The 13,947-nt window shown below is 35.9% G+C and overlaps 1 long non-coding RNA gene across 2 annotated transcripts; it reads left to right on the top strand.

Annotated features, from left to right (window-relative positions):
* The first annotated feature begins 604 nt into the window (after positions 1-604).
* Positions 605-13,897, top strand: LOC116629374. Of its 2 annotated transcripts, XR_004298735.1 has the most exons (4): positions 605-1,272; positions 1,702-1,791; positions 12,746-12,767; positions 13,442-13,897. It is a non-coding gene; the product is annotated as an uncharacterized LOC116629374 (long non-coding RNA). The 2 variants fall into 2 exon arrangements; XR_004298736.1 differs by lacking the exon at positions 12,746-12,767.
* The last annotated feature ends 50 nt before the right edge of the window (positions 13,898-13,947 follow it).

Genomic DNA, 13,947 nt, shown 5'->3' with positions numbered 1-13,947 from the left:
GGAAACGAGTTTGTCAGTTCTTCAAAATGTTAAATACAAAGTCAACATATGACCCAGAAATTCTGTTCCTAGGTTTATACCTGAGTGATCGAAAACATATATAAGCAAAAACTTGTCCATGGATATTCATAGTAGCATTATTCATAATAGCCCCAAATGGAAACAATGTAAATGCCCATAAACTGATGAATGGATAAGTAAAATGTATACACCTGTACAATGGAATAATATTTGGCAGTTAAAAGGAACACAGCACTGATATATGCCACAACATGGATGAGCCTTGAAAACATTATGCTAAAGAGCTTTCAATAATAAAATTAAAAAAAATATATTTTTATTTAAATGAAATATCCAGAATAGGCAAATCTCTAGAGACAAAAAGTAGATTAGTGTCTGCCAGTGTTGAGGCAGTGCTGGGAAGAATGGGGAGTGACTGTTAACGGGTACAGGGTTTCTTTTTGTGGTAATTAAAATGTTCTAAAATTTAATAGCTAAAATAGATGCTCAAGTTGGTGAATATATTAAAACCCATTGAATTGTACACTTTAAATAAATGAATTGGATGGTATGTTAATTATATCTTAAAGCTTAAAAAATTGGATTATAATAAATAACTCATTTATCAAAAATATAGTTTACTCATACCTTGGAGCAGTGTTCAGCAAACTGCAGCCCCTGAGTCAAATCTAGCCAGACCCATTCATTTACCTATCATCTCTAGCAGCTTTTGCAGAGCTGGGGTAGTGACCGATCGATCATCTGACCTGCAAAGTCTAAAATATTTCCTATCTGGCTCTTAATAGAAACAGTTTGCCAAATCCTGCTATGGAACAAGAAGTGGTACTTAAAAGGAGTGAAATATATCTGTATTTATTAATATAAATAGATCTCAGACATTGGGTTAAGTGAAAATAATAAGTTTAGGACGATATATACATTGATGCCATTTATGTGAAAAAGAAAACAAAACAGTCATCTAACCCACTAGCAAAAATTATAGAATCGAATAGGTACATGTAGCATTTTATGAATGCATCAAGCAAGTTCTGAAAAGATACACAGCAATCTGATAATATCTCTAGAGAGAGAATTCGATTTTTGGAATGGTAGTCAAAGTGTACTTCAACCTTGTTTGTATTCTTAATTTTTTTCAAAGAAAATATGTAAGTATGTTATATAAGTAAAAATAAAAATGTAAAAGGATAATACGTTATAGATATTTTTGGTTTGTTTTTCAGAGCTGTGAGTGATCAAGGTTTGTTAGAGGCTGTAAGTATAGCACTCTCAGTTTGAAATTGCACTTTGCCCTTGATAATGTTAGATTCTAGAAATTGTCAGGATGAATAATCGTAAAGATTCAATACTTCCTCAGTTTATTCAAGAAATTTCTATGCATATGTGTGCTGGGAAGCTTTGTCTTCTTTGACTTTACTAGACCTTATTATCACTCAAAAACCCTTCACTTCTGAAATATTGAACTATAATACCCTATAGTCTTCTAAATTTCTATTCATTGTACTTCTAGTTTGTTTGCCTCTTTCAGCCCCAATTATCATTCATTATGCAGATTAATACCAATGGTTCATATTTTCATGAGAATGAAGAATTTCTTACTTTAATAATTAAGTGCCCAAATAATTTCTCTATATTGAAATGTATGCTTTTCATTATTACTAAAATTATAATATTTGTTTTTAGAAATTCAAAGAAATGGAAAGTGATTTTCAAGTGTTATTAGAGGAGAAATTGGGGCTGGAAAATGAATTACAAAAGCTGAAGAATACTGAGGTTAGTTCAATTTTAGTGTCTGAAAATGGTAGAATACCTAAAAAACCATATTATTGTAGGATAGAAATTAAAGATATATTTAAATGTTTTATAATATGTTTTTGATATTAATAATAGTTAACAGCTGTGCTTTAAAAAATAAAATAATGCTATTTTCTAAATTACCATATTAGCTATTAAAAACCAAAAAAATGCTATGAAAAACAGACATAAAATTTAAACATTCCAAAAGACATTTCTAGGCCAAATATTTATTTATTAAAATTTCATTTAATTTAAAAAAAATTCCAATTAATTAGAGTTTTCAAATATATTTTCTTTTTAAGTCTTAAAAAAATTCCAGTTAACATACAGTGTATTAATATTAGCTTCAAGTGTACAATTTACTGATTTAACCCTTACATACAACACCCAGTGCTCATCATAATAAGTGCACTCCTTAATCCCCATCACCTGCTTAACCCATTCCCCCACCCACCTCCTTACTGGTAACCCTCAATTTGTTCTCTATAGCTGAGTCTGTTTCTTGGTTTTCCTCTTTTTTCCCCCATGATCGTTTGTTTTGTTTCCTAAATTCCACATATGAGTGAAATCATATGGTATTTGTCTTTCTCTTATTTTTTTTTAAAGATTTTATTTATTTATTTGAGAGAGAGAGTGAGAGAGCACAAGCAGAGGGAGCAGCAGAGGAAGAGGGAGAAACAGGCTCGATGTGGGGTTAACTATGTGGGGCTCAATCCCAGGACCCTGGGATCATGACCTGAGCTGAAGGCATATGTTTAACCGACTGAGCCATCCAGGTGCCCCTCTCTGACTTATTTTGCTTAGCATAATATTCTCTAGTTCCATCCATGTCATTGCAAATGGCAGGAATTCATTCTTTTTCATGGCTGAGTAATGTTCCATCGTGTGTATGTGTGTATGTCCATATGTATGTATGTTTGTATGTGTGTGTGTGTGTGTGTGTGTGTGTGTGTGTATACACATCACGTCTTTTTTATCCATTCAACAGTCAATGGACATTTGGGCTCTTTCCATAATTTGGCTGTTGGTTGATAATCTGGGTGCATGTATCCCTTTGAATTATTATTTTTGTATTTTTGGGGTAAATGCCTAGTGGTGTAATTGCTGGATAGTAGGGTAGTTCTATTTTTAGCTTTCTAAGGAACCTCCATACTGTTTTCCAGAGTGGCTATACCAATTTGCATTCCTACCAACAGTGCAAGAGTGTTTCCCTTTCTCCATATCCTGGCAACACCTGTTGTTTCCTCGGTTGTTAATTTTAGCTATTCTGACACATGCGTGGAGATATTGCATTGTAGTTTTGATTTGCATTTCCCTGATGATGAGTGATGTTGAGCATGTTTTTATGTGTCTGTTGGCCATCTGGATATCTTCTTTGGAAAAATATCTATTCATGTCTTCTACCCATTTGTTAACTGGATTATTTGTTTTTTGGGTTTTGAGTTTTATATTTTCTTTATATTTTTTTGGATACTAAACCCCTCATCAGATATGTCATTTGAAAATATCTTCTCCCATTCCAAAGATTACCTTTTAGTTTTGTTGATTGTTTCCTTCTCTGTGCAGAGGCTTTTTATTTTGTTGTCCCAATAGTTTATTTTTGCTTTTGTTTCTCTTGCTTCAGGAGATATACCTAGTAAGAAGTTGTTACAGCTGATGTCAAAGAGGTTATTGCCTGTGTTCTCCTCTAGGATTTTGATGGTTTCCTGTCTCACATTCAGGTCTTTAATCCTAATCCTTCAGTCCTTTTGTGTATGGTATAAGAAAGTACTCCAGTTTCATTCTTTTGTATGTTGCTGTCCAGTTTTCCCAACACCATTTGTTGAGAAGACTGTCTTTTTCCCATTGGATATTCTTTCCTGCTTTGTTGAAGATTAATTGAATGTGTGTAGTTTTGGGTTCATCTCTGGGTTTTCTATTCTGTGCCATTGATCTATTTGCCTGTTTTTGAGCCAGTACCATACTGTCTTGATCACTACAGCTTTGTAATATAACTTGAAGTATGGAAGTGTGATGCCTCCAGCTTTACTTTTCTTTTTCAAGGTTGCTTTGGCTATTTGGAGTCTTTTGTGGGTCCATACAAATTTTAGGATTGTTTGTTCTAGCTCTGTGAAAAATACTGTTGGTATTTTGATAGGAATTGCATTAAATGTGTAGAATTTGGGTAATATAGACATTTTAACAATGTTTGTTCTTCCTATCCATGAGCATGGCATGTCTTTCCATTTCTTTGTGTCACGTTCAATTTCTTTCATCAGTGTTTTATAGTTTTCGGAGTATAGATCTCTTACCTCTTTGGTTAGGTTTATTCCCAGGTATCTTATGGTTTTTGGTGCAGTTGCAAATGGGATTGGTTCCTTGATTTCTCTTTCTGCTGCTTCATTACTGGCGTGTAGAAATGCAACAGATTTCTGTATGTTGATTTTGTATCCTGCAACTTTACTGAATTCATGTATCAGTTCTAGCAATTTTTTTGGTGTAGTCTTCAGATTTTCTGTATAGAGTATCATGTCATCTGCCAATAGTGAAATGTGATTTCTTCCTTGCTGATTTGGATACTTTTATTTCTTTTTGTTGTCTGATTGCTGTAGCTAGGATTTCCAGTACTATGTTAAATAACAGTGGTGAGAGTGGACATCCCTGTCTTGTTCCTGACTGTAGGAGAAAAGGTCTCATTTTTTCCCCATTAAGGATGATATTAGCTGTGGGTTTTTCATATATGGCTTTTATGATGTTGACGTATGTTCCCTCTATCCCTACTTTGTTGAGGGTTTTTACAATGGATGTTGTACTTTGTCAAATGCTTTTTTTGTGCATTTATTGAAAGGATCGTTATGTTTTATCCTTTCTTTTGTTAATGTGCTGTGTCACATTGATTGATTTGTGAATATTGAACCACACTTGCAGCCAGCCCAGGAATAAATCCCACTTGATTTTGGTGAATGATTTTTTAATGTGCTGTTGGATTTTGTTTGTTAGTATTTTATTGAGAATTTTTGTATCCTTGTTCATCAGGGATATTGGCCTGCAGTTTTCTTTGTTATTGGAGTCTTTATCTAGTTTTGATACCAGGGTAATGCTGGCCTCATAGAATGAATTTGGAATTTTCCCTTCCTTTTCTATTTTTTTGGAATAATTTGAGAAGAATAGGTATTAACTCTTCTTTAAATGTTTGGTAGAAGTTGCATTTGAAGCCATCTGGCCCTGGACTTTTGTTTCTTAGGAGATTTTTTTTATTACTGATTCAATTTCTTTGCTGGTCATTGGTTTGTTCAATCTTATATTTCTTCCTGTTTCAATTTTGGTAGTTTGTATGTTAATACGTTTCTAGGAATTTATCCATTTCTTCCAGGCTTATTGCCATACAGTTTTTCATAATATTCCCTTATAATTGTATTTTTGTGGTGGTTGTGATTATTTCTCCTCTCATTTGTGATTTTATTTACTTGGGTCCTTTCTCATTTCTTTTTGATAAGTTTGGCTAGGGGTTTATCAATTTTATTAAATTTTTCAAAGAACCAGCTCCTGGTTTCAATGATCTGTTCTATTGTTTTTTTAGTTTCTATAGCATTTGTTTCTGCTCTAATCTTTATTATTTCCCTCCTTCTGCTGACTTTAGGCTTCATTTGTTGTTCTTTTTCTAGCTTGTTTAGGTGTAAGGTTAGTTTATTTATTTGAGATTTTTCTTGCTTCTTGAAGTAGGCCTGTATTATTATATACTTCTCTCTTAGGACCACTTTGGCTGCATCCCAAATGTTTTGGACCATTGTGTTTTCATTTTGATTTGTTTCCACAATTTTTTTTTATATCTTCTTGATTTCCTGGTTGACCCATTCATCGTTTAGTAGCATATTGTTTAACCTCCACGTATTTGTGGTCTTTCCAAATTTTTTCTTGTCGTTGACTTCAAGTTTTATAGCATTGTAGTTGGAAGATATGCATGGTATGATCTCAATCTTTTTGTACTTGTTGAGGCCTGATTTGTGACTTAGTATGTGATCTATTCTGGAGAATGTCCCATGTACACTCAAAAAGAATGTATACTTTACTGCTTTGGGATGGAATGTTCTGAATATAACTTAAGTCCATCTGGTCTAGTATGTCATTCAAAGCCATTGTTTCCTTGTTGATTTTCTGCTTAGATGATCTGTCCATTGATGTAAATGAGGTGTTAAAGTTCCCTATTATTATTGTATTATTATCAATTAGTTCCTTTATGTTTGTTATTAATTGTTATATATATTTGGGTGCTCCCATCTTGGGGGCATAAATATTTGCAATTGTTAGATCTTCTTGTCGGATAGTCCCCTTTATTATTTCCTTCTTCATCTCTTGTTACAGTCTTTGGTTTAAAATCTAATTTGTCTCATAAATATTGCTACTCCAGCTTTCTTTCGACCTGCATTTGCATGGTAAATATTTCTCCATCTCCTCACTTTCAATCTGCAGGTGTCTTTAGTTCTAAAATGAGTCTCTTGTAGGCAGCATGTAGATGAGTCTTGTTTTTATATCCATTCTGACACCCTTTGTCTTTTGATTGGAGTGTTTAGTCTATGTATATTCAGAGTAATTGTTGATAGATATGAATTTAGTGTTATTGTATTACCTGTAAAGTCGGTGTTTCTGGAGATTTTTCCACTCAAAGAGTCCCCTATAATATCTCTTGAAGGGCTGGTTCAGTGGTTATGAGCTCCTTTGGTTTTTGTTTCTCTGGGAAACTCTTTATCTCTCCTTCTATTTTGAATGATAACCTTGCTGGATAGAATATTCTGGCTGCAGACTTTTCCCATTCAGTACTTAGAGTATATCATGCCACTTTCTTCTGGCTTGCCAAGTTTCTTTTGAAAAATATCCTGCTTGCTCTATGGGTCTTCCCTTGTAAGTTAGGGACTTTTGTCTTGCTGCCTTTTTTTTTTTTTTTTTTTTAAGATTTATTTATTTATTTATTTGACAGAGAGAGAGAGACAGCGAGAGAAGGAACACAAGCAGAGGGAGTAGGAGAGGGAGAAGCAGGCTTCCCACTGAGCAGAGAGCCTGATGCGGGGCTCGATCCCAGGACCCTGGGATCACGACCCAAGCCAAAGGCAGACGCCTAATGACTGAGCCACCCAGGCACCCCTGTCTTGCTGCTTTTTTAAGGATGTTTTTCTTTATCGCTATATTTTGCCAATTTAATTACAGTATGTCTTGGTGTTGTTGGCCTGCTTTTGTTGATTTTGATGGGAGTTCTCTGTGCCTCATGGATCTGGATTTGTGTTTCCTTCCCCAGATTAGGGATGTTTTCAGCTATTATTTCCTCAAATATATTTTCTGCCTTCTTTTCTCTCTCCTATTCTTCTGGGACTCCCATAATATGAATGTTATTATGTTTGGTGGAGTCACTGAGTTCCCTAATTCTGTTCTCATGTTCCATAATTCTTCTTTCTCTCTTTTGTCAGCTTCATTATTTTCCATTATTTTATCTTCTGTATCACTTATTTGTTCTTCTGCTCCTTTGAGCCTTGTATTCATTACATCCAGTCTATTTCTAATCTTGGTTATTGCATTTTTCATTTCTGAATGATTTCTTTTTAACTCTTATCTCTGGGTTAAGGGCCTCCCTGAATTCTTCCATTCTTATCTCAAGCCCAGTGAGTATCCTTGACTGTTGTTTTAAATTCTCCATCAGGCATGTTACATATATCTGTTTCACTTAGATCTCTGGCCATGACCTTATCTTGTTCTTTCATTTGGGATGAATTCCTCTGTCTTGGTATTTTTGTTTAAGTCTCTGCCTTCTCTGTGTTAGAAAAGCCAGTTATGTTACCTGCTCCTGAGAGATAATGGCTTTATGAGGAAGAGATCTTATAGTGCCCAGGGCCTGGTACTTCCAGGGAGTGTCTCTGATGTGTGCTGCTTGCGCTTTGCTGCTGTATTTTGGCTGCTCTATCCTTCAGGCCGGTCATCTGAAGAGGCTGTCCTCACCTGCAGTTGGCAGTGTTTGGTCCTTGGCCAGAATGTGGTGAATTTTAACAAGGCTTGCTCTGGTCTGTTTGTTAAATGACACCTGATACTACCACTAGAACTGAAACCCTGCCAAACTTTCTTGTTGGGAGATGTACTGTGGGCAGGGGTTTCTGCTGGTCTTCTGGGGGAGTGGCCTGCTCTGCTGGGAGTGAGGCAGGCTTGATGGAGAAGGGCAGTACTGCCAGAGTGCATGGGTATAGCACTTGGTGTAAGCAGGTTAGGCAGCTAGTGTTGGTGCTGTGCTGCTTCCCTCAGGTGGCTCTGTGTTTATGCTGAGGGGTGGGGGAGAGAAATGGTACCAGCCAGCTCCTTTTTCCCCAGAGAGGCATCACTGTAAATGCTGCCCCCAGGCATTTTTCAGATTGCTGTTTCCACACCATCTGTCCTTGGGTCATTTACCTGCCTTTTCTCCAGGAGTAGGGCAATGCCCTCTGGGGTGTATACCAGCCATTCCTGGTGACTTTTCAAACTCCAGTCTTTAAGCCCTATCTGTTGCAAGAGCTCAGGAAAATCCACCCCTCTTGTTTTCCCAGCCAATGGCTTTGGGGAAATGTTTTCCTTGTGCATTACCCTGTGTGCTTCTCTCTCACTTGCCTTTCTCTATGACCACAGCTCCCTCTCCTCCGCAGCACCAAAAGTCTGTTTGGATCTAGGAAAGACTTTAGGGTTTGAGGCTGGTCAAGAAAGAATTCTTGAGATGTCTTTGGTGCAAAAAAGGTGATTTCATTAAAGCATGGGAACAGGACCCATGGGCAGAAAGAGCTGCGGTGGGGTTGTGAGGGGTGGTGATTATATACTATGGGGTGGGGGAAGGTAAGGAAAAGGGAGGTTTTGAAAGAACTTTCATGTATTAAAGAAGACACACAGGATACTGGAGGTTTTGCTATTTGTCAAGTTACGGTTGTTTTTCCTTCTAGTAAGGCATTAACAGTAAGATAGTTGGGAGCTTCCTGGAGGAATGTTATATTCCTCCTATCACACATCCTTATCAATGGGCTGTAGGTTTAAAAGAAATTGAATTTTATTTACATTTCCTTCTGCTTCAGCCTCCCTCGATTTTATGGAGGGGAGGGTGATGTTAGGGCCTCAGGAAACTGAGTTATGGGTCTCTGGAAGTTCGGCTATTGATAAGGCTTCTTCCTTGTAAATCACTAGGACATTTGTAAACTGAGGGAGACTCCTGTCCTGCAGGACTGTGATCTCTATTATTTAACTATTTGTTTTTCCTTTCCTTAGCTTTAGGGCAGACAGGAGTGCCTGAGGAATGTCACACATATCACGGGGGGAGGGGGGGTTGCCGCCATGTAGGGTGCCTGCTTCTGCTTTGTCCTCAGCTGGCCTTCTGATCACTCATCATGTTTCTCCCCCAAACCATGTCTCCCTACTTCATAACTTCTTTGATGTGGCTTCTTTCTCCTATTGTGGAGTTTGTTCTGTTAGTCTTCAGGATAATTTCTGCAGTATTTAGAATGATTTGATAGTTATCTAGTAGTGTTGGTGGGATGAGACGAGTCTGGGGTCCTCCTACTCTTCTGCCATCTTCTCTCCCACCTCCTCAAATATATTTTAAAAACATTTTATTGTATTTGCAGTTATGTAATGCATGTGTACAGGTTCACAATACCAGGCAGAGTGAATAGAAATACTAAGGATAAAATTTGTCTGCTTTTTTTTTTCCTTTGCTGTTTTTAAATAGCTTACAAAAGTCAAAGTATAGACAACATCAAATGGTTTAGAAACAAATTTTTATTAAGCTTTTAAATTTATAAACTGTGTTTCAATGTAAGGTCAACATAAAATAAAGGAAAGTACTCTTGAATTAATTAATGTTGATTTCTTGATATTTCTTCCTTAGTAGAGGAGGAAGCAGAAGGAGGCCCAGTAAATTTGCTACTTAATCAGTTAGAGAAGCAGTGATCCTACACAAGTGTTCAATATAAGATCAAGGCTGTCACATATGTTCAGTGAGGAATAATTTCATTTAAGTATAGTTCCAAGTAGGAATAGAAAATTAAAAAAAAATAAGTAAATAAATAGATATAAAGTAGTAAATTATCATATTAAATAATTGAATAGTCTGGCCAAGTGTAGGAATTTTGCAACACTTTATTTATTTATTTATTTATTTATTTATTTATTTTTAAGATTTTATTTATTTGTCAGAGAGAAAGACAGCCAGAGAGGGAACACAAGCAGGGGGAGTGGGAGAGGGAGAAGCAGGCTTCCCGCAGAGCGGGGAGCCCGATGCAGGGCTCGATGCCAGGGCCCTGGGACCATGACCTGAGCCGAAGGCAGACGCTTAACGACTGAGCCACCCAGGCACCCCGCAACACTTTAATCATGTGTTAGATCCACATTCAAAAAACTTGGGAGTTTTGTAGATGACTTGAGGATGTTGCCACAGTTTCTGATTTTGCTTTCTTGTGTTATATCTTTAGGTTTTATGTCTCTAAACTACAATTATTCTTCTCTGTAGAACAATGATTTTTGTATGGGCCTCTTTTATATATCATCTGTGATACAACATGGTTTTCTTGTTTGATTTATAGAAACTTTGGTGCTTGTTGATAGATTATACCTCTTATTCATTTTTGTCTCCGTTCCTGCACATCACTACTGCTTCACTCTTCAACTGGATTAAATGGATGATGGGTGTTAAGTAGGGCACTTGTCCTGATGAACACTAGGTGTTGTATGTAAGTGATGAATCACTAAATTCTACACCTGGAACTAATATTACATTGTATGTTAACTAACTGAAATTTAAATGAAAACTTGAAAATAAAATATATTAAAGTTCAGTGGTTACATTTCCAATACTTTACTATGTGAGATGTAATCAGTGAATGACTGCTCTTCTTTCATTGGAAATTACTTGTAGCATTTCTGATCATTGTGTGGAAACGTGAAGGAGAAATGTGGAAGGAGCATTACTACATGTATAGTAGTAATGTTATATCCACACAAAGTAGTGATGAAGAGATCTTGAGAGAGAGTATTTTTTCAGAGAAGAGTGTTGGTGTAATAGGATGGTAAGAAGAGAATAATGGCTATAGAATTATGTCAAGCTCAAGATTTTGAATAACAAATATATCAGTTTTCTTCCAAAGGAGGCTTACTTTCCTAACTTAATTATCTCTCTTAATAATTTAATTTTTGTAGACAACCAACTTTTTAAATTGAAGTATAGTTGACACACAATGTTACATTAGTTTCAGTTGCACAACATAGTGATTCAACAACTTTATATGTTATACTGCGGTCACCACAAGTGTAGTTACCATCTGTCACCATACAACACAGTATAATAATATTGACTATATTCCCTAGGTTGTACCTTTTATTCCTGTGACTTGTTCATTCCTTAACTGGAAACCTGTACCTCCCATTCACCTTTACCCATTTTGCCCATCCTCCTACCTCTCTCCCATCTGGCAACCACCAGTTTGTTCTCTGTATTAGTGGTTTGTTTCAGTTTTTCTTATTGTTTGTTTTGTTCTTTAGACTCTACATATAAGTGAAAACATTTGGTATTTGCCTTTGACTTACTTCACTTAACATAATACCCTCTAGATCCATCCTTGTTGTTGTAAATGGCAAGACTTCATTCTTTTTTTATGGCTGAGTAATATTCCATTGTATATGTATACTGTATCTTCCTTATCCTTTCATCTCCTGATGGACACTTGGGCTCCTTCCATAGCTTGGCTATTGTAAATAATGCTGCAATAAACATAGGGGTACATTCAGTCTTTCGAATTAGTGTTTTTCTAGTCTTTGGTTAAATACTCAGTAGTGCGATTACTGGATTATAAGGTAGTTCTATTTTTAATTTTTTAAGGAATCTCCATACTGTTTTCCACAGTGGCTGCACCAGTTTGCTTTCCCCCAACAGTGCACAAGGATATATTTTTCTCTACATCCTCACCAACACTTGTTATTGTGTTTTTTATTTTAGCCAATCTTACATGTGTGAGGTGATATCTCATTGTGGTTTTGATTTGCATTTCCCTGATGATGAGTGAATATAAGTATCTTTTCATGTGTCTATTGGCCATCTGTGTGTCTTCTTTGGAAAATGGTCTATTTATGTGTATTCAACAAATTTTAATTAAAGCTACATTTGATTACTATCCTTGTGTGCCAAATCTTAATCGGTAGTTTCCCAGATGTCACCTAAAGGGTTTATTTACTTTTTTTGCAAGCAGGAGAAACTGAACCTGTATAAAGCAAGAGATTTATTGGATGTGTATTAGGATAATTCAAAGAACTGAAGGGAAATTGAACAATATATTTGGTGAGGGATAGAACCAGGACAACTCTTGGAGTCAAAATAATAGGAGCTCATGGACAGCTGCTACTTCTGTCCTTTCAGAGAATTTTTAGAGAGGGAGTTTATGGCTATTCCGCCACCCTCCCATCTCTTTGGATACTGACTCTGGAATTACTCAGCTCCAACTGCTTCCCTTCCATAATAGTCATTTTTTAGGTGATTGGATCTGATTGACTTTGCTTAGGTCAAATGTCACCAGGACAGTTTGAGATGGGGGGGGTGCAGAACCCACCTTAAAATGTGGTGCTGTTTCTTAACAAAGGTAAAAAGGATACTGGGCACAAATATCCTGTGTCTGCTATAACTTGGTAGTGTTTCTCTAATTATTAAATTAACTATTTTGTTATTCCAGATATCAGCAAACATTTACTGTAATGGGCTAGATAAGTATTTTAGGTTTTGTAGGCCATACAGCCTATGTTGCAACTTAAGTCTGCTTCTATGGCATGAAAATAGTTATAAATGAATGAGCATGGCTATGTTGCAATAAAACTTAATTATTTACAAAAAAGGCCACAAGGCACATTTGGCCTACCGTTTGCTGTCTCCTTACTTATTTCATTTCTGCTAACACATGGCTTTCTATTATAGCTTCCTAAATGGGATCTTCTAGGTGTGTATGTTTTGGTATGCTGTTTCTGGAAAATGTCACTGCTTAAAGATTTGTTTCTGCTTTCTATTCTATTCCATTGGTCTTGTCTAGTTCTGTGCTAATGCCTGGGATCCTTAGTGACTAGAGATTTAGAATAGGTCCTAATATTTTGTAGGACAAGTCAACCCACCTTGTTATTTATAAGAATTTATTTAATTTTTGGTCTTTGCATTTCCATATAAATTTTAGGGTTAACGTGTCAAATTCTACAATTGCATTGAATCTGTACATCAGGTTGTAGAGATTTACATCTAGGCTATCAAGATATACCTATTTTTTTATAAACATAAAATGTCTCCATTTTGAAGGTTTTTTTTAATGCTTACAATGTTGTGATTTTCTTCATAAAGCTCATTCATTTTGTTAATCTTAAATGTTTCATATTTTTATGCTATTTTAATTGCTGTCTTTTTAAAGATATTTTTAAACTGTTGTTAGAGAAGTGTAATAAATTTTTGTGTATTGAATTTTGCATCCCAAAACCTACCTACGTTGTCATAATGATTAGCTTTTTATTTCCTACTTGCAAAGTCAAAGTATGTGTGAATAATAATAGCCTAAATTTTCTTGCTTTCCAATTTGTAATGCTATTTTTCTTTTTTGTCTTGCTGCACTGGAATGATACTGACCTCTAGAATGATACTGAATAGACATGATGAGAGTGGGTATTTTTCATTTGTTCCCGATTTTAAAGGGAATGTTTACTTGTTTCTGTGGTCAGTCAGCATGCCTGTGCCTGCCTCTTTTTCTCTCTCAATATCATTTATCAGGTTGAAGTATTTTTCTTCTTTTCATAACTTGCTAAATATTTTTTTTCATGCTCCATAAAATTCTTTCAGTTTCCGCCTACTGCCCAATTCTGAAGCCACTTCTACATTTTTAGTTATATGTTACAATAGCACCCCACTTCCAGGTAACAAAATCTTTATTACTTTTGTATTTGCTGCTCAATTGATTGCTTTATTGGTTGCTTTACAGCAAAGGGCTTACAGTCTGGCTTTAAGTTATTGCAGTCTATATTCAAGTAATATGAAATCACTTAAGAACCGGGGCGCCTGTGTGGCTCAGTCAGTTAAGTGTCCGACTCTTGATTTTGGCTTCCATCATGATCTCAGGGTTGTGAAATCGAGCCCCTCCTTGG

This window comes from Phoca vitulina, unplaced genomic scaffold (genome assembly GCF_004348235.1).
Source record: "Phoca vitulina isolate PV1807 unplaced genomic scaffold, GSC_HSeal_1.0 scaffold692, whole genome shotgun sequence".
Classification (NCBI taxonomy): Eukaryota; Metazoa; Chordata; class Mammalia; order Carnivora; family Phocidae; genus Phoca; species Phoca vitulina.
The sequence above is the reverse complement of the archived record's forward strand: the minus strand, read 5'-3'. Positions and strand labels throughout refer to the sequence as shown.